This window comes from Lichenostomus cassidix, chromosome 9, assembly GCF_008360975.1.
Source record: "Lichenostomus cassidix isolate B80296 chromosome 9, HeHo_3.0, whole genome shotgun sequence".
Taxonomy (NCBI): Eukaryota; Metazoa; Chordata; class Aves; order Passeriformes; family Meliphagidae; genus Lichenostomus; species Lichenostomus cassidix.
In genome coordinates, this window is record NC_139490.1 from 19,296,396 (window position 1) to 19,317,915 (window position 21,520).

At 39.3% G+C, this 21,520-nt stretch overlaps 1 protein-coding gene across 7 annotated transcripts in view; it reads left to right on the top strand.

Moving 5' to 3' along the window:
- Positions 1–21,520, top strand: part of PIK3CB (phosphatidylinositol-4,5-bisphosphate 3-kinase catalytic subunit beta) — an 85,736-nt gene that overhangs the window by 22,430 nt on the left and 41,786 nt on the right. For 4 of the 7 annotated variants that reach the window (XM_085069708.1, XM_085069707.1, XM_085069706.1 and 1 more), the window contains one exon: positions 17,299–17,414. The gene's annotated coding sequence lies outside the window, so the exon portion shown is untranslated. Of the gene's footprint in view, positions 1–10,579; positions 10,703–17,298; positions 17,415–18,304; positions 18,374–20,148; positions 20,253–21,520 lie in introns of those variants that run through there. The other 3 variants (XM_085069711.1, XM_085069709.1, XM_085069712.1) reach the window with 3 other exon arrangements.

Consider the following 21,520-nt stretch of genomic DNA (forward strand, 5'->3'; position numbering starts at 1 on the left):
TTATTGTGATGTAGTGAAGAGACCATATGTCCTGTTCCACTACTCCTTTCCCTTTAAAGTTTGCATATGTCTGTTATATGCTCTCTTTTGCAAATACTTTTAAACCAAAATCCAGTAAAAAATCAAGCTGTTAGAATGCTATTTATACGAGGAGGGAGCAGGGGAAAGAATGTTGTTATTTAGAAGTTGGGTGGAGGTGCAGGCTGGTGTTTTGGCTGTTTAGCTAAAATCTGCTCTTGTGTTTCAGTAACTGTTCAAGTAGTTTTTTCACAGATCTAAAGATACACATGCAAGTTTCGCCCTCGGTTCTTTAAAAGTTGCCATCAGTTAACTTACCTGAAAATAAATACAGGGGTTGTTGGGCTGTAGAATGTAGTGTTTGATTTATTTGCAGGCCTTTGGTTTGAGGTAGACTGACTTCACACTCTTGGAGAAGCAGCGGACCACTAAGGTACAAAGTTTGCCCCTTTTCACAACTGTCAGTTTCTGAGTTTCTGTGGAAGCAATCCAGGACAGAAAAATCTGAAATAAGCATAATTTACACAGTTGCATAGAAAAGCTTGCTTGTTTTTTTCAGTGGGGTTTTGTTTTGTTGGGTTTAAAAAAAAAAAAAATTAAGTGAATGTGTGTTTTCCTCAAACCAGTACCCTTGAGCAGGACACAGGTGGTGTTACACGCTACATCTCAAATTGTTTGCCTCAAAGTATCAGGACTTTGAATCACAGAGGCCCAGCCTGAGTGCATTTGGTTTTTGGCAGTTCTGTTAGTCCTTACAGTCACTCACCTGTGAAAGTTTCAGTGTGTTTTGTTTTGATAGCTAAATCAGATCTGGGGGTAAAGGTCACCTTGTGTTAGAAATTTAATCTTTTTTTTTTAATTAACTTTAGTAGTAACTTGTAAGCAAGCAGTTTTGTTTTGGGTTGATAAGGTGTATCTTTACAGTCTAGAATTAACAGCAGGTAACCTTTGAAATAATTACATTTCAGAGAACCTTCAAGGTGAAGGTTACATGTATCTGGATAATGCCTGAAGTATCAGGTACTTTGCAAGAACATTGACCAATCTGTGTTAGTCTATCACATTTAGATGAGTAAATCTTTTTATCTCAGCCTTTGATGGAAATAAATTCAGGAATGTGGTTTCATTTACATGCATTAGGAGTTGCAGAGGAGGCCCTCATGTGCAAATGCTTGTGGATATGTAGCTACCAAAATAATTTAATTTACATAGTGGCTTCAGAAGATTAAAGAAACAAAGAGTAACACTGAGGTGTCAAAACCAGCTTCCTTTGAGAAGTGGGACTGGGGCAGTTCTACTTCCCCACTGATAATTTGTGTGTGTGTGCATTGTTACTTAGTTTGATTTTGGCTTTTTTAGGTAGCCAAAGTTTAATTGCTATCCTGCTACAGGGTACAGCCTTTCAGAAAACTGGTTGTGCTCAGATAGAGGATCTGGGCTGTCCTTGGCTACCTTTGCTGCTTTACATCTTTGGCTGTTGGCCAAACTTTTTTCACTTCATTAAATAGGGAGGAGAGCAGCTGTATCTATTTCTTACCTTAGGTGCTCTTGACTTAAAATTGTGAATTAGTTCAACTTGGGAGTAATTTTGTGTCTTTGGAGCTACATCTATGTATATATAAATAATTTTAGTATTTACTTTTAAAAGAGCATAAGAATCAGGAGTACTATAACTTCCTCCTGATGCAAAATATACCTAATGTAAATTTGCTACTCACAGCTTACTTTTGCTTCTTTCAAGATTGTTAAACTTGTGTATTTTTCATGAGTAGTGTTGCATTTAATTTTTGCAATGAAATTGAATTGAAAAGGGTGCTTTTCTATTTCTAGAATATCTTGCTTTTATTTGCAGTAGTTACTCTGATTTTTTTAGAACGGCTTTGTGAATTCATCAAAACAGCAGCATCAAAATATTTTAAAGGAATTCCATCAGAGGTATTGATGTTTATTTTTATGCTTGTGTAGCTCAGCTTTATGTGTTGCTGTAGTGCTGAACAGTTTTACTTCCCATATTGGGTTGATAAACAATTTTTTACTACTTCACTACTGGCTGTATAAATACAGTTTTTATTCCTGTTTTCCAGAAATAACGATGATTGGAAAAGATATGTCCTCTATTGGAATAAATTCTGTGTTGAGGGTTTAATTTTTGTGCTGTTATGTTTCCTCTTTGCATGAGTTTACTTGTAAGAGGGGAAGCAGTGATGGCACTGATTTCTAATTTCTTTTTAAGAGACACAAACAATCAGTGTGTTCTCATTGCTCTCCTTTTGGGTTGATTTTGGGGGCTACTGAAGGTTTAGCAAGAGTCTAAACTTCTTTTCACAGTGCTCTTCTGAGGCTTTTTCCCCCCGTATTTCTTGAATGCAGAGCAGAAAGCAGAGGCATTAATTTGGATCTAATGGACATTTTTAAGCGATATATAGTCCATTAGGAACTTGCACCGTTGGCTCTCCTGTTGGATCATTCCTGTCCTCTCCTTGCCCCCAGGCACCATATATCCACTGGATTTAAAGACAATCTGTGAGAGAATTCAAAGATGAATTAGAGGATTTAAGGTTTGAGTTGGCATCAGCTGGCAGCATGTGGGCAAGAGCTCGCGTGGCTGGCGAGGTAGATAAACAGTTTTGTAGAAGTCATGTGAGGGTTTGCGGTTAATGTTGTCTGTTAATAAGAATTCGTAAGAATACTGCTGTGCCTTTAGTGTTACGGTACAGTGTGGCTCTGAAGTGTTTGCTAATTCTTAGTGTTTCTCACAGTCCTTTGTGTGTACAGAAGGTATCTTGACAGGGCAAAGAAACGATTTAAAAACAAGCATAAGAATTGCCAGTTGTTTATGAAAGCTGGTAGGTGGACTGTGCAATAGCTGGTGTTCTGTATCATTAACCTGACATTGTAAGAGGCTGAGTCTTGCTGTCAGGTGGTCTCGTGACAGATTTAATGTGGAAGACCTGTGCTTGTATGCAGCTACAGAGTACTAGAAGCAGTTTAAAAGTCAGAGTAGGTGAATGGTTTGGAGAACATTGTACAAAATGTCTAGAAAACAGAATAAATGGTAACATTTTTAGTGCTTGAGATTCTTACGGGAGCTAACTCTTGGGCAATACCTTTTTTGTCTTTTGTGAATAAGGTGCTTGAGAGATGTATTTTGGTGTTGTTGCATTGTTTTCTTTTCTAACAAGCAAAGGTAGCATTTTGAAATGTGCTGCGGTATTTTTAGCTAACAATTTGATGTTTATGAGTATAGAGAGTTAATAACAGAAGAATATGAAGCATACATGATTTTAAAAACTGATTACATTTGTGTTGCTACAAATAACAGCCAAAAACCCTGTTTTAGAGTCCTGCAGATGGATGATTTTCAGTCAGTGGTGTGAGCATTGCTATTTAGCATTGTTTCCTCCAGAAGGCTGCAGGTTAGCCTATAGTTTGTGTACACAAACCATTGGTACAGACACAGCTACAGAGGGGAACCACGTAAACAAAGGTAAATGTTGCCTGTAGAAACTCAAAAGGCTAAGTACAAAGTTGACGTGGTAGAAAGAAGTGTATGAAATGTTATCTAAAAATTGCATTGGGCACTGTATCCCCTTCGTGATTGGCTTCATGTCTCAGATTCCTGTTCTGATTTTGAAGAGTACTTAGGTCCTTTTGCCTGTGCTTTTTTCCACTTCATCTACTTTTCAGTAGTCCTGGTTTTTTTACTTTGTTTTTTTTTTTTCTTCATACAGTGTATCACTAAGTTTGCTACTGTTGGGTCATTCCTTTTCCCCAGATCCTCCATTATTTCCCTCCCAACCCCCAAAGAATTTAAGGACCTGTGTGTTAACCATATGTGAGTCGTACCTCTGTTTAGTGTCGTGTCTTTTTACATTGGTGGGTTTTGGAGGCATAGGCCACTGTTTCTTACAGTGCCTGTGAGATCCTGTCCTGAGGCTGTGTGCTAGAAATAACTTATGCATTACTAAGTATAATATGGTGTGGGACAGAATCTCCAGAAGAAAGGACTCTCTGGTGACAGCTGTGGAGGGAAGGAAAGCATTAGTCACAGATGAGGTGCAGACCAGGAAAGGAGGGGACTGCTGTGCCAAGGGCTGGGCAGTGGGGGACTGGAGGCACACAGGAAGATGTGGGGTCTGGCCTCGTAGAAATCATGGGACTGGAGGCTTCTTTGGCTCCTCTATGTTTTGGTGCTTGTCGCTGGCTGGCAATACTATTTACTCTCTGCTGGTGTTGGGATGGTTTTAGAGTTATGGTTTATTTTTTCCTTTTTTTCTTTTTCAGTTCCCTTTCTGACTTAAATAGGTGCTGCGAAGGAAGGCAAGGCCTTTGGGATTTCCACACCACCACACATTGTGTATGGTGGTATGAAAATCATGTGGGCTTGGAGTATTTGTATTTCTGACCTTTAGTGCTGGACATCTTACTTTACTGATTTATTACTTTATTTTTACTGATACAGAGGAGGAATTTCTGAATTTACTATTTGGTTATCTGTATGCCCTATTAAGGATGCAGCTCAAGACGTAAGGTATTTAAGGAGGATTGTCCAAGGCATAACCAGGAATCCTCTAAACAAAGAAGAGTTCATGCTTGGTGTATAGACAGCAGTAGAACAGAGACTGCCTGTATGAGTGAGTCCATAAGGGCACATGCAATGGCAGCATCAGAATGTGAGCTGACACAGCAGAGTGTAACTCCTGTTACTGATTAATGGACAGGGACAAGACTAAAGCCCCAAAAATGAGTCTAAACCTAGTAGGAAATAAAATTTGAAGTGTAGACTCATAGAATGGTTTGCATTTGAAGGGAATTTAAAGAGCACCCTGTTCCACTCCCCTGCCATGGGCAGGGACACCTTCCACTAGACCAGGTTGCTCCATGCCCCATCCAACCTGGCCTTGGATACTTCCAGGGATGGGGCAGCCACAGCCAGCTTTACAATTTTACAGTAATGTAGCTTTACAACAACCTGAAAGGAGGTTATAGCCAGGTGAAGGTCAGCCTTTTCCCAAGTGCCCAGTAATGGGATGAGAGGATGCCTCAACTGCAGCAGGGGAGGTTTAGATTGGATATTAGGAAAAAATTAATGACAAAAAGAGTTACCTAGGATTGAAAGAGGCTGCCCAGGGAAGTGGTGCACTCACCATCCCTGGATGTATTTATGTGCAGATGTGGCAGTCAGGGACATGGTTTAGTGTTGGGCTTGGCATTGCTGGGTTAAAGATTGGACTCACTCTTAAGGGTCTTTTCGAACCTAGATGATTCTATGATTTTATTCTTTCTTATGCCAGGTTTAGGTGAAAGTATCAGGGACACCATGATGTTAGGATTGAGGCACAATAGCAGGAGGTGAAGAACACTTGTCTGCCTCTGCTGAAGTGTTTTAAATTATTTACTTGTGGCAATGACTTAAGTGGGAAGAGGTGTGTGCATCTGTAGAAGAGCTGTCTTGTTCTTCTCTTCAGGGGAGGACTGTATTTGGGAATCTGTGATGAATGCCGACTGGAAAGTGAGTAGTAGTTTCTGAACCCTCTTGAGTGAGGAAAAACATCATTAGTCTGGCAGATTGTCAGCAGCAAATGGTTCATTAATTTTTGGCACAAAACTTGCCAGTAAAAAAAGAGACTTTCCTTTCTGTTGCTAATAATAAAAATTAGGGACTGATTATTTGTGCTTGGTAGCTGATATTGTTCAGCTTCGTTTCAATATCCATGTAAGGCAGATACAATGCTTTTTACAAAGGTCTGTCTATATCTTACTAAAAATAAAAAAAACACTTTACAATATACTGATTATCTTCATCCAATTACATACCTATCTTCAAATAATTTTATTATGTTTATATGCTTTTACAAGCTTTGTGCAAACAAATTACAAAATTCCCCATGTGTTTAAATATAGAGATTTCACTTTTCAGATGTGTAGAATACTGAGATTCTTCATGCTAGGCCAATTGTACTTCCCCACTTTGGAGGTACTTTTATACATCTACTACTAGTGGTAGTAATGTAGGAAATTTTTTTTAATTAAAAATGTTTATTTACGCTACAATTAGGTGATCATTAGCTATGTTGAAAATTTCAGTAAGCTCAGAATAATGATCTAACTTTATTTTTATCTCAGTAATAATAACAACAGCAACATTTTGTTTACTGAATTGTTAGGATACCACTTTTTATACTCAATGTCATTCTGCACAAGTTCTTAGAGTCCAGCTAACACAAACACATAACAATTGTTTATTTGCATTCTGCAGTCTGTTTTGATAACTGGTAGCTTCTATTTCCTCTGGGTGCTGTAAATAAATCTGGTGTGTGAAGCGTTGCAGTGATAAGGAAGAGCAGAAAAGTCCTGCATAAAAAGGAAAGGCTATTTAATAGAGTTCTCAATAAAAGCAAGTTTGGCAAGAATTTGAGGATGTAACTTAAAAAGTTAGAAGTAATGTTAAGACCACAATCAAGTCTTTTCCTCATCATTTCTTGTAGTGAGTAGTCAATGAAGATCTGCAGCAGCTCTGTGTCTTTTGAAGCTGAATGCATATATTGGGTGCTGTCCTTATTTCTGTCACTGCAAATATGCTGTATTACAACTCACTTTTTATTCAATTTGCTATTCACCACAAAATGACAAAAGTCCTTGTCTATTTCTACATTTTAAATAAAGAACTTCTTCTGCATATTTTTTTCTGTACTCCATTTGGTTTAACTTAAAAGCTCCAACATTAATTTACTTGGGTGAGAAATACTGTGAGTAAAGCACTGGCTGGGGATTTGCAATAATTAGATTCTATTTCCAAGTGTGTCACAGGCTGCTGTGTGAGTTCAGAGACGTTTGGTTATCCTGGTGTGTTTTTATCTGTGCATGGAGGATGAGGCAGTTTTTCTTTCTTTGGTGTCTTTGCATGGTAAACTTTTGTTTATGTCCTTGAACAAATACACTGGATGTGGTGCTTAGGGACAGGGCTTAGTGATGGGCTGGGCAGTGCTGGGGGAACAGTTGGACTTGATCATCTCAGAGGCCTTTTCCAACCTTAATGATTCTAAGTTTCTTTGCTACTTCAGGATAAATGCAAGCACTTAATTGAAAAGTACTTTATAGCAGCTCTGGTAGTCGAAATCAATAGCAAATAAGCTTTATGTGCTTTATATAAGGATGGAGAAAAGGTAAATGTATTTTTAAGAGGCCCCATTAAAAAAGATCCATTTAAGTGACCACATGTAATTGTTCCAGCTGATGCTGGACCATTATATTAACATTATAACAGACTCGATTTGCCTACTGTCAGTGAAAATGTTTTTGTTGAAAGAAAATCTTCTTTATTGCATTTTAAAAAATAAAGGAGAAATTATTCTTAAAAAGTAGGTAGAGGCAGATTGTAGTACAGCAGCTAAAGTATTTTTAAGGCATTGTATTATAAGATTAAAATGTTAGAGTCTTTAGTGTATTCGTGTCATGGGAATAGAAATTTGAATGATTAACCCCTTTCTATTTATAGCTGTTTTCTCTGAGTTACAATTCCTGTTCCAGTTAACTTCTCAGTAAATTTTATGAGAAGGCAGAGCAATTCTTGCCTTAGTCTATCTCTGTACCTCATCATTTTAGTATCCTCAAGTTACTTCCTTTTTAACATGAATTTCAGAAACCACGGCTGAATTTTCAGATTTATTTGTAGTTTGATAACTTGTCAACTTTCATTGCATGCAACTACAGGATTTATAGAGGCCTTCAGCATTTGGTGGCTCCTTTTTTTTTTTTTTTTGCATCACTATTTGCTAGTTTTTAAAATACTGGTATCTCACTGCTTAAGGGTGAACTCCTGGGGTTACTGCCTCATGAAAATGAGAGATACAGGCTGTGTGTGCTGTACTGATAAAACTTGAAAGAGCCAGGCAATATAAACCAATTACTGTGAAAGTTTCCCACCTTCTTGATGCCCCAAGTTGCTTCTTCATTGTTGCTTTAATTGGGGTTTGTTGGCCAGGAAAGTAATGTGCTTCCCTTTGGGTGGTTTTTAGCCCTCTTTGTGGAGTCATAAAGGGTTTCTGCCTATGTAATGACAATTTTCTTGAAAAAGAGGCAGTGTGGTTAAACCTCTTATACAAGAAGGATTCTTCAGAAACAGCAGCATTCCTGAAACCTTTGGCTCAAGCATCTACATTTTGGTGATTAACAGAGCCAGGTAACCTGAAGAAAGATTTATTGGGGTGTAGTGGCAAATGAAATGGTTTGTTGGTAAATTTTCTGTTGGTCTGTGATGTACTTTTTTTCTTGCAATGTATTGGTGAGAAGTAAAACAGGATTTTAGGGGGCTATGTTTTCTTTCTCACTTATCCTGGAAGAGAATTTGAGAGGAGCTCAATAATTTTTTGAATCTTTCCTTGGTAAATTACTCTTCTGCTGTCAAGCGTGGTGTTGAGAAATTTCTACCTTGGTCAAGCTAACACTGTGTGAAAACTGAAAAGCCTTTGCTTTCAGTTGCAGGAGTCACTTTTTTGGTTTCTGATTTTGTCATATTTTAATAATTGCTTTCTTAAATACAACTGGTGCTCTGGCAGTTCTTCTGCATGCCCAGGTTTACATCCCTTGTATGCTACTCCTGTAGTTTGGAGGTGAAGCAACAGGCTGGGGTGCAGAATGAAGTCATTGGCAGAAGGTGTCTCCAGTGGTTGGCTCTGGGAAAAGGAAGAGCTCATGTTCATTTTTCAGGGAGAGGGTGGGTTTTAGATGCCTATAGCCAGAAAATGGTGTCATAATTTAGTGGTAGCAGGAGGATAAATACATTGTCTAGAGTGCATCTGTTGCCTCTCCTCTGTCCTTCCACACCTTGCATCTGAAAATGTCAGAGAACGTGTCATTTTCAGTCCAGCCTTTGTCAGGTTCTTCATTAGTCTGGTGGTTTTGAGATGTTACACAAAACTAAGAGGATTGTATTTTATTCTCTTCATCTTGATCTTCATGGTTCCTCTAAGGTCAGAAATTGCATTGCAATTTGACCCTATTGAGTGTAGAATTATCCTTTATCTGGTTAGAGCAGTGCTCTTCACCGCAGCACCTATGGTGCCAAAGGTAGGAAGTCATTCTCCTGTGTCAGGGAGCTGCTGAGCAGGCTGCCCTCTTTCTGAGGAACTTTATTCCCCAAGCAGTTCTGTGCTCTGCCAGTGCTTCTGTCACAGGGCCACAGCATTGCAGCTCTCTGTGTGAAACCCTCTGAGGCAAATGCACAGGGTGATGCTCTGGAAGGGTCTTGGGGCAAGTCACAGCTCCAGCACTGCTCACACTCTGTTTGTTCTCAGAATGGGGAGGGGCATTTCTCACTGAAGTGCTCCTGACACCACAGAAAGTTTTTAGTTCTCTCGGAAATGAGCCTGTAGAACAGGTAGCTGGTTAATGTACTGAAACGTTTTCGTTAATGAAGGAAGCCAGAAAACGCCATGTAGTCTGCATTACTGTGCTGAGCGTTGCAGCTGATGAAAATAGGAGTTTTTGGGTTGGTCGCTTTGCTTTTACATCACGTATTCCAAAGTTTTAGGTGCTATGTCAAAAGGTAGTGTAAAATACATGAATACTATTAAAATCTGACTTTTGGATCCAAATGCAGATTTGAACTGTGGATTTGATGAGAGGAGGATTGTCTTTTGTGTTTGGGTTTCTTTTGTGGTGTGTTTTTGGTTTTGATGGGCTGGGGGTTTTTGTTTGTTTGGGGATTTTTTTTGGGTTTTTTTGTTTGTTTTGTTTTTTGGGGTTTTTTTTGTTTTTGCTTGTTTGTTTGTGTTCTGTTTTTTGTTTTTGAAACCAAGCACTCCCTTGCTTCCAGCCTGGGATTAGTGAAAATTTAGGGCTCTTAAATTATGTAGTATTATGCGTTGTCAAGCTGAAATTATGCTTCTTATTTTAAATATTTTTTCTATGAAGCCTCACTACCTGAAAGAGGAGGAAATGGGGAGCAAGAGCAGATTAAAATGCACACTTTTGCTATCTAAAAGAGCTTAATAGGTTTGCTTTTGAGTGTTGGATGTAACTGGAGGTAAACTGCATTTATCAGATGCTTGAATTTTTCCTTCTTCAGCACAAGAACTGTTCTTAGCGATTACTTCTGGTTTCAGGTAGTATTTACTATATACATGTTAGTGATGGAATGCTGTTCTTACTTATTTTGTGGTAATACTTGGAATCAAACACCAAGTCGGACTGCCAGACAACGTCTTTAAAATACACTTAGGTGGACACTGCTGTGTTGGTTCATAGTCTCATGCAATCCATGCTTGGGAGTTTCTTTTAATTGTAAGGAATGAGGCCTTTCAAGTGATACCTGGAGCAGGGTGGGCAGTAGCTTCACAAAATGGCTCATAATAATTAATTACTGAAGAATTGTTCAATCTTGCTTTTTAGCTCTGTGTTCCATTTGTATAAATTCAAATATGAACACAACAAAAAGCAGAATCTGGGAACTAAATTGAAGTACATTTGCATAGTTTCACCATATTAGGCATTTCACAGAATGTAATTGGGAAGCGAAACGTAGGACACGAAAGTAATGAAGCAAAAAGACTACACAGATCACAAGAAACAGAAATCACAAGCAGTCCTACTAATAACATTTTGAGTAACTGAGTAATTGTGATGGGATCTTCGCAGAACCAGGATGAAGACTCACTGCTTTATTCCTCTGTTCAAAGTGCAGGTAAATATTTATTCATTTAGTAACTTTTGGGTGGAACCAGTAGGGGTTTTTCAGTGTTTTTATATCTGTGACACACTAGTGACTAGAAAATGCATCAACAATAAGGGCCATGTTCAGGTGTTCCTGAATTCAGAGGAAATGCTTAGTCAGTGCTACTGCCCCTTGAGCCTTTCAGAGTTTAAGGCATTCAGAGAGAAATCGTGGAAAAGGACTTCATAAACTTTAGAATGCCTGAAAATGGCTCGTTGAATGAATGTAAGATTGCTTTATTAGAAGTGATAGTATGGGGGTTTATTTTGTTCTAGAGCAAGTCCTTGTGTTCTGCCCATTAATTAACTCTATATTCAGTAATAGGTAACAAAACAAAAGTATGGGACATAATTGTGTTGTGATAGAAGACCAAAGAAACAGGTAGTGGAATTGCTGGCAATTAAAGGGGCAATTAATGCCCCTGCCCTTGCCCCTGAGACCTCTGTACTCAAATACTGCTTTAGATGTAATGAAAATCCATGCAGAATCAAAGATTTTGTTGCTCTTTCAACCTGTTTTAGGATTCAGAAAGCTGAATTTGGGTGGCAGGACTGCTGAGGGTGTGGAGGGATTGAAGGCAGGCTGGTTGGGGGTTCATTGACTCTTGCAAACATCTCTGTAGGTGTCACAAGGGCTTGTGCAGGGTGGTGGTTTTGTTTGTACCTGCCTAAACTGCTGCTCAGTGGTTATGTTAACTCAATACTTTGGGCCTCACACTCTGTGTGTGCACATGCACATGTAGGTGAGGCTTTCTGGGAAAGGGAGAACTACTCTATGACCACAGCTTCCAGCTCTTCAGTCCTGTAAGCCACATGTAGGGAACCAGATTTAGAAAAGCTGCAACTCTGGCCTGGAGGTGAAAGTGATCTGTGGGCCCTGGGAGGAGTTACATCCTCACATGGATAAGTCTGTTCAGTCTAAACTATTCAATTCTTTGTCACCAGCTTTGGAGCTGCTGAACCAGCCGGGTAATCACTTGTGCCTTGTGTTGGATCGGAACTGGAAATGAGCTGGAAAGTGTTGCTCACTTGACTCCGTGTTTGTGAATCAATATAAAGCAAACCTAAGCACTTGTTTGTGAGTCATCTGAAATCATAAAAACACTACTGTTTTTATAAAATGGTCACATGCATCCTTGAACTTTGTGCTTTTTGAACTGTAGAGTGTCAGAAACAGTACATCCTCCAGCCCAGAATCTCTCCTAGGATGATTTCTTATTCTGCACTGTCATTAGAAATGATCAGCACTGGCAGCCAGCCCTCGAATGCTGAGGGCATTTGCAGGGTCTCCCACAGCAGAGACTTTGCCAGTCTTGATCTCAGCACACTGCCCTCAGATCAGAGAATGGCTGGCTGCCTGACAGAGTGTGAGCGGAAAACTTGCTGTCTACAAGCCTTTTTTGTTAAGCTTCCTTAACAGTGATGTGTCCCCCTTCTGCTTTGCCCAGAGGCATTTCTTATGAAGGTGACAGAGCAGGAAAAAACCCAGTTGAATCGTTCTGGGAAAATAAATTGGTTTTGTTTAGGTTTCTGTTTGTTGATCCTAAACAGTTCAGGTGATTCCTTGCCATCTGGAACTATGTTTATTTAGTTGAAGGTCCTTCATTTTCCAGTGCCAATAAGAGCCCACAGTCTTGCTCTTAAGTTTAATTTTGTTGAAAGGATAAAAGATTGTCACGTGTCTCACAATTTCAATCATTTTGAGTTCTAAGATACAATTACTAGGAGAGTTACTGGATTACTTAACCTTGAGCACCATCAGGCAGGATACATCACAGCGAATGAGGGACACACCCTACCCCCCCTCTCAGATAATTTCAAATGTCAATAACTCACACCCTGTTAAAAAATCAGTATGTTCAAAATAAGGGGGTGGTGAAAATTTGCAAGATCTTTTTGGTATTGTCTTGCAGCTCCTCAAAGAAACTCAGCAGCATGTGTAACCAAGTAAAAAAAAATAAAATTCATTGTAAAGCATGTTAGTCTGTGCTTGTGTGAGTATAAATTTGTTTTAACCAAGCCTGTTGGGCACTGAAGGGGATTTCACAGAGGTGAGCCAGGGCTTAGTGAGGCATCACTAAGATAAGAGTGGTATCCCGCTCTTTCTGGGACGAGTGAAAAATGTTCCTTACAGAGTGGTTCATTGTAGTGGGATACAGAGCTCCTGACCTCAGTCACCCACTGGATAAATGTAATTATGGTATCAAGTTCTTCTTGATAAAGATACATCTGAATTTAGCTTCAAATAATGTTTTTAACTGTTGTCTGTTTAACTTACAGAATAATATTGACATATATTTTTAGTTACTCAAGAAAATGCTAAGTAGTCTCTGTTTTGCCCATCTTCAGGAATAAGGAAGGCTGTAAACTGACCTATAGTTCTGACATAGATGTCTTTTTTTGAACTTATTTGGTATTCTGTCTCTGCCTTTTTTTTTTCCTTTTCTGTGGCTGTTCTTGTGCAATGAGAACTTGTAGCTCTATGCCTGTTTAAGTTTTGGTTAAAAGATTTTGTACAAGATAGGTGGGTTTCTCATTTCAGAGAAGTCTGAGGCTTTTAAAAGGATATTATTGGGTTTTGACCAAGCACCAATACCTGGGAAAGTAGAACACATGGAAGAATGCTGTGCAGTGTGTAACAGTGTGCTGTACATTGTCAGTAGGGTGTTTTGTCTCTTGATATTACTGCAGAAATAAGTGCCACCTTTAAAAGGTCAAAACTGCTCTGTGCTGCTGAAGGAACTCTAAGCAGTGCATTGTTAGGATGGTGCTTATGTAGAGCTCTGCTCTCTGGATCAGTTTGTACACAACACTAGGTAATACATAACAAGTTGTTTTTTCTGATCTAGGCTTTAAACCTGCGTTTTCAACCTGTGCACTCAGGCATGCAGCATGGGGAAGCTGGAAGCTGCTGTCATCTAGGCAGACATGCACTGCTGCAAATTTCTCTTTTTCCTCACTGTTTTAATTCCTGGACTTGAATGGTAATGGCTTAATTACTGACAGTGAATGTTCTTGAAGAATTTTATGTCTATTATTGTTGGAACATAAGACTGAGGAAGATTGAGTTGCTTTGTATTTTTCAGTATTTTTTGAAGTTGAAGATATTTAGTGTATTTACTGATGGTTTGTCTTTTTTAATCTCAGACTTGCTGAGATGGTGACTTTCTTCATTGCTGCAGCAACTAATTTACTGTGACATCTACCTGTCCAGTCTTCAGCACTATTAAGAGCATGAAATGCCAAGACAGCTTTGAGGTGGCCAAAGCTGTGAACCAAAAGCTCTAAAATGTCCCAGCTGTGTGTTTCTCTGTGTATTGCTATCCTAAATGTCTGCTACTGCTCTCCTGATGTCTTCCTCAGTGCTTCCTTCCAGAATAAGAGGTTTAATTACAGAGAGGAAAATATACAGTTTCTTGGGTATCATGTCATTCAACCCACTCAGAGTTCCTTATCCTGAAGTAAACCTGGAGCATCCCCACTAACAAATGGATTTTCTGTGTACTTTGGAAGAATTCTGTCTGATGGGCCTAGAAATTATTACTGAGCAGAAGACAAAAGGGCCACAATTAGCCCAGTAATTCCCACGTGCCATCTTACATTGCTTATGAATGATTGGGTTTTTAGTTCTATTTTTCCTTTGTCTTTGTGAGCGACCTGTTTCCTTGGCTTGTAATTGTTTCTCTTTAGCATTAGATGCCACACAGGATCTACAGGATGGGCACAGGATGGGCAAAAGCTTCTTGTAGATCTTCCCCCTTTCTTTCCTTGTGGTACTCTTTTTTTTTTTTTCTGGTTTTTTGGTGTTTTTTTTTTTTTTTTTTTTTGGTCATACATTCATAAGTGTTCCTGTGGACGCAGGGAGGTATAGAGGGTAGGTGGAGAACTGTAAAAAGTTTTATTATATTGTCACAGGCATTTTGATTGCCACCACACAATTTTATGAGTGTTGAATTGCTTCATAAGATTATTAATGTTTTAGAGAAAACAAGTTACAATTTACATAAAACAAGTATCTGTATAATGAGGGTGTAATTAAAGGATTCATGAAAATAATAATTTTATCAAATGCAATTTCTCATGCAGAAGTTGCGAGCTGGAGTGGAGAAGGATTTCTGTTAGGTCCCTGGTGGGTCCTGTCAGAAGTCATATGGGTGTGGGCCCAAGGTGGTTTGGTGGTGTGGTTCTGGCTGAGCTCACACCCAGCAGACCCATGAAGGAGCCCTGCTGGTAATGTCCAGCTGCCAGTTCTATTTTTCCCATGTTCCCCAGAGAGGTGCAGTGGGGAAAGGAGATGTCTCATTAGAGAGTCCAGTTTGTGAGGCAACAGTTGCTTCAAGTCTTTCTGCTGCTCCCAAAAGCGATGCTGGCATGTTCCTTACATAGTTGGAGTCCTCACTGGCTGGTCATGGCAGGTAAAGGCCAGCAGAGTTTGTACCCTCTCTGTTAGGGGGTACAGTCACCAGCCTTTGGAAAATTCTGCACCCCTGCTGTGAAGGTGGAGGTGTCCTGGCTGCCCATGGGGTGATCTGCAGTACTTTGACATCACCTCTCTGAACCCCTGCTCTGCTGGTCTGAAAAACGGGAAGGGTTGGCTGGTGAGAAACAGAAGGCTGTGCACTGTCAGACTCTAACAAAGGGTTAGTTTCTCATGCTTGGATATAGTAGTGGGTGGTTTGTGTTCTTTAGAAATGGTTTAAGGTCTCAAGGGTTGGCTGATCCCCCCAGCTGCTTGTAGAGGAGCAGCAGGAGGTCTGCTGTCAGTGTGGTGTCTGAGCTGCAGTGGAGACACAAAGTGCTGTGAAAAAAGAGGGGAAACAGGACAGGGAGCTGTAGGAAAGTGAGAGCCTGGGGTGAGCACAGGAGCTGTTCACAATGTACTGGTTTGGTAAAGCTGTACCATTTACAGACCCTAGATAATTTCTGGGCTCCCACCATCTGATTGGTCATCATGTATCTAGTTAGGCATTGAACTCCAGCAGGTTGGGATATCCAACTTTTAGTCACATAGTATCCTACTGCTGCCCCGGGGTATGGTACTTGAGTCACACACTGTATCCCTGTTTGTGGAGCCAGAGGTCATGCAAGATTCCTTCCTTGGGTGGAAGTCCTACAAGTCATGCCTGTTAGCTGCAATAGGATGCATTTCACACCCCCTCTTAAGCTCCTGCCTGCTGGCCAGTAGCTTTTGATTCAGATTTTTCTGATTCCACAAGCACAAATATTGACATGGCTGTAAAACATGAGTTCCAGGCTGGTAGTTCAGTCTTGGTTCTGTGAGATTCACACTGTTGCTTTGTCCTTGCCATGTCTAAATCATATAATACTGTCTTCATTTTTCTCTGGTCTTTCTTTTGGCATGCTGCGGGCTTTTGGCTCTTAATTATTAGAATTTTCTGGACTAGTTAATGCATCTGTCAATAAATACCTCAGTTTTGTGTGTGGATTGGCTTCTTGCACACCAGGTGAAAACTCATTTTGGGACAACACCTCTATGTACTATAAGGTTCTTTTCAAAAGGTTGTGCATGGAGCAGTAACTTAACTTTTTTTCAGACTTAAGTGGGTGGGGCAGCAAATATTTATCCCTCAAAGCCACTGAAGAATCTAAATTGCTTCAGAGGGCTCTACATGCTGATTCCCAGAGGAATTCTGCTCTGTGTGGAACATGGGCAGTGACAGCCCTCCCTCTCCCCTGGTCCCTGTACTGTGTTCAGCTCTTACAAGCACAGTGGGACCTACCTGGTGTGGCTTAGAAAAATAATTGTTTATGGGAAGTGCAGTGTAGTTACGTGTCTTGTGTTTTGTGGCTTGGCCTACAAACCTGGAGATAATATCACTGCACACCGATAGCACTGCTTTGTGCTCAAGGCGGTTTTAAACAGTTTTTGTTTACTATTCTTTATTGAGAGCTTGACTTGCAAGGTAGAGCTGAGGGTGATGGCCCTGTGGAGGTTTTGCTCTATACATCTGCAGAGGAGACCTACTGAACCTTTCACAAGTTGAGCTATGAATAGGAGGATGGGGTCACTTGTGTCATCAACTCATATTCTCCTTAGTAGAACTACAGATAATATTACACTCTTAAAACCAGAAACCTCCCAAACAGACAAAAAAACCCCACCAAAATCAGCTTACAGCCCAGAAGAAAAAGAGAAAATGTAGTGAAGATAATGAAGGCAACTCTGTCTCCCTTTTTTTTGTCTTTAACTGCAATGGACATCTGCTGGTCTGATTCAAATTGAGTATACAAAAATATGAAGATATTTGTAGCAGCTAAAAATGTTTTCAACTAATTCATGAGTATAGTACTTATTAGAATAAATGGCATATTCTAATTATTATTTCATTTTCTGCCTTTCTGGTAGCAGAGCATTTGCTGATTTGACACTCGTTTAATTGTCCGATTGTGTAATGTGAGTATGGCCCTGTAGTATTTGAAGACAATAAAAAGTAGTGTGATTGATTAGGTATTTCTGCACAGAAAGTTGGTGAAGCTTTTGAACCAAAGACAAATTGTTGATTTTCTCATTTGGTCAATTGCATTATGTTGTTTTGCTTCTTTTAGGTCACATTGGGGTCATCTTGCGGAATCTTCTGAAAAAACAAGAGTAATACGAAGAAAATGTTTGGCAAAAGTATCTTCGCTACACAGTCAGCCTGAGACAGGAAAGGTTCATTGGAGTAAGTACTACGTGGTTGGGGTTTTTTGGGTTGTTTATTACCTTTTGCTTGTAAAGTCATCATGGTTATTAGGCTATTATTGTATTTAATTTTGTTGTAGTTACATTAAAAAGATTAATTGGTGACTACAAATTCATTTCAGTCAATCAGCTGGTAATGGACTCATGGATTCTCACGGAACCATCTTCCATTTTAGAAGTAGTTATATCTTGTGAAATTTAGGTGGGTTTTGGATTTTTCTCTTGGCTGCTGTGTATTCTGGCTATGGTTTTGAGCAGGGACTGGTCTGGTATAGATGTGATTATATCCAAGCCCCTGTTTGCTGGCAAAAGTTAAAGCACTGCTTGTATTTTCCAGGGAATTTGAAAATACAGTTGTTCTTTTTTTTCTTTTCATTTTTTTCTTTTTTTTCTTTTTTTTGTCTCTAACTCTCCAGTCCTGGCCCTTCCTGAGTGACTTTGATATTTTTGTTGTCACTCTTACAATATTTGTCCTGTGTTGTAGTTCCATCATTCATCAAACTTGCTTAAGGTTTCAATTTATGGATCCCAGATACATCTTTTCTTTACTGTTTGTAGTTCACTTCTAGCTTTTGTGAATTCTGGCCTGACAAGTGTGTGTCTCATTTATGATAAAAGAAGCCTCCCTACGCAATGCAGGGACTGTGGATTGCACCTTTTGCTATCAGATAAATAAATATTTATATACTGATATAGTGTGATTCTTAATTTCTGTCTGCTTCATGTGCTTGAGATGAGAAATGTAATCATATTTCTGCCACTTTACATGAGATTGTCAGATGTTTAAACATATTCTCATTAGAAACTGGGAAAAAACTGCCAATGCAGATTTTACTCATGCTGTGTGATTATGTGACTGTAATTCTGCAGGAGTCACTGGAAATACTCTTGAATGCCTAGTTGGGAATGAAAACTATCTGGCCATTGGAACTGAAAGGGGTGAGCAGTGGTTTTAGTTTACAAGAAGTATATTTTGGCATATTGCTTTATTACTAAGAGGAAATGACTCCTCTTAGCTTCTTCTTTAAACAGGGATGTGTACAGGGTGTCAGTTTGGGTAGAAAAATGTCTGTGAAACCAAGTCAGACAATATAAACTTTTCATACTTGGTGTTTTTAACATAGTGTTTTTAACTGCCAGACTAACATGTTTGGATTGATTGATTTCCTACCTTAAAAAAATACTGTAAAATTTTCAATTAAATGTGGATTTAAAGCAGTTGATTATGTTAGTTCCCTTTCTCTAAGTGCTTGAAAGAAATGCTGCACTTTTTAGTCAGCACATTTAAATTTGCATCAGTTCCTGATCTAGGCCATATGTCAAGTGGCTGGTAAATACTCATGTGAACCATTCTTGTAGCACCTGATTCTGGATTCTGACCCCTCAAGTTTTCAGGAACTGTGTTGTATGGAGTTATGTCTTTTACTGCCTTATTAGACTACACAGCAGAAATACAGGCACTTGTTCACAATGTCCCAAAACAAACAAAAAACCCTCTTTGCTGCCTACACACTTATTTTGACAAGTTAAGTCTTGACTCTGGTAATCAAGTTAGCAAAACAGATAGACAGTAAAGTTGAGACTGAGCTCCCCAAACAAATAAAATCAAGACTGTCCACTGGAGACAGCTTTAGTCATGTTAAATCACTGTATTCAGGCTTATGCCCAGATGCAAAACTTGCTTAGGTATTCATTAGTCAGTAAACTTGTGTTTCTTTCCCCCTCCTCATCCCCCCCCCCTTTTTTTTTTTTTTTAAGAGACTGTTGTTACAACTTAAAATTGATTCTTATTTATTTGGTTCTGGGGAAATGTTTTGGAACCTTTCTTTTTGTTTTAGGAGAGTATTTATGTGTACCTGCGTGCATTTCAATCATCACAAGCTATTTCGTATTTGGATTTTTCTAATTAAAGTACTAAAAGCATTAAAATAAAGTCTGAGTGGTATCTCTATTCACAGCTAAAAAGCCAGGTGCAGTTCTCATGGAGTCATAGTAGGGGATTTCTGGGATACTGTGGAGACTTGCAAAATTACATGTGCACCCTCCTTTAACTTCAGTGTTGGAGCTAACCTTGGGACCAGCTGACTCCCAGAAGTCCCTTTCAGGGTAAATGGTCTATAATTCCAGATAATCTTAAATATTTTTGGTTCTTATGATGAATGGCCAGGGCTACTTTTTGCTTTATTACCATTAACTTCATGGCAAAAGTGTTGATTGTGTGGGATTTTTAGGATATGTTTTTCTACATGGCATTGTATTTCAACTTGTCTTATAAGTTTCATGAAAAAGGTGTATAAAGTACATCTAAATATTTGAATTGTAGGATTTCCTTCAATGCTTGGTCAGCATTGAACAGCGCTGTCCATATAACAAGTGGCTGTGAACAGCCACCTCTGAGTCTGTGTAATGGGGGACATTGAAGCTGGTGTTGGAAGAAAAATAACTGCAAAAATCCAGGCCAGATCATATAAGAAACAGACCCTTTCAGGAAGAATGTCTGGCCTGATGAAGCATGTAAAATTTATATTTTCTTCCATTAAAGGGTGTCTCTCCATCTTGTAGTATCCATGGCATCTCTGTATGAGACTTAAGCACATCTGCTCATGTGATAGCTCTGTGTTGTGGTCTGTGTGCCCTCCTTGCAAGTGAAAATTTCACTCCTCATTCATTTTCCACTGGTTGTAATTATTTTACTATTTCACCTCTCTCTGCAGATGCATACAATCTGTCTGCTGGAGAATAATCCTCTTTTCTAGAGGTTTTGATCAAAATACCAGAAATAATTGGAAAGTGAATCTTTTAGTCCCTGTGTGAAGAGGTATCTATGTATAAGAAAACCTCAGTTTCTATTTTTAACTTTTTTATAGTAGAATGTCATATAGATGTAACACTTTAATAGTTGAAGGAAACAGTTGGCTGCTGGTGAGATTTGATGGTCTAGGTCCATTTGTACAATTGCAAATGAGAGGAAATATTAACCATTTATATATTTAAATATCTTGTAAGTGGAATGTTATGTTTATAGTGGCACAAAAAATTATTTTGAGTTGTAGAACAGACAAGGAAATACCAGAGAGCAGAACTAATACTGGTTTATTATTTCTTAGTTTTGTTGTCAGGCTGTTTAGAAGTCTGGTACAATACTTGTTTAGCAATGGGAGGACAAGGGCCCCTACAGTCTACTTAGTACATTAAATCAATAAAATCACAACTCCAGATGATTAATGCATTTTTTCAGACTCATGATAGAGTCATTGCATAGTAGTTCTAATAATAGCTTGGGCTGTTAGCCAGGCCTTTAGGCTGTAGTTTTGCCTACATTTTTTGAAATGTTCTTAAGAGCTGTCAAGTGGCCAGCCAGCCCTGAGGCTGGGAGAAACTGCCATTCTTCCACTCCTCTGGCTTCTCTGTGCAGCCTCACTGTGCTGGCACAAGCAGTGCTGCGGCTTTATGGGAACAGCCTGACTCACCTGTGCTAAAATGACATCTTTGTTCTGGGTTATCGTTTGGCTCTTCCCCTTTCCCATTCAGTCTGACTCTCCAGTCCTCCTCCTTCCCTCGTGTCCCCTCCATTCACCGTTTTTGTTAAGCTTGGTTTTGTTTGTTCGTTTAAAATGTCCATGTGAGCATGCCATCATTTAAATGTTTATTCTCACCTCTAGTACGTTAAGTGTCTGCAGCGCTCTGCAGTGTCAAGAGGGAGTTATGTGGGTTGTGAACTCACCAGCTCTAATCTTTTCCCAAATCGTTAGTCTCACCACACTATCCTGAATGTCCTGCTATGCAGAAAACATTGCTCCTCGTGTCAGGGCCCACTCTGCCTGCTGCCATTGAAAATTTCCCAAAATATCTAAGGGAGTTCTTTTGAAATGTCTCTAAAGGTGAATCTACCAGATGTCTTCTCACAGCCCAGTTGATGCAGAATGCTGAATAACTGGTCTGGGCTTTTTTACCTTTGAGCTTTTCAATCCTTCTTGTCTCCCTGACACTGTTGGTCAAGGTGTCGGATGAACTCTTACTCATATGACAGTGCTTCTCTAATCTGCTGTTTTTTTCCATTCCTTTATATTCCCTCCCTTCTCAACC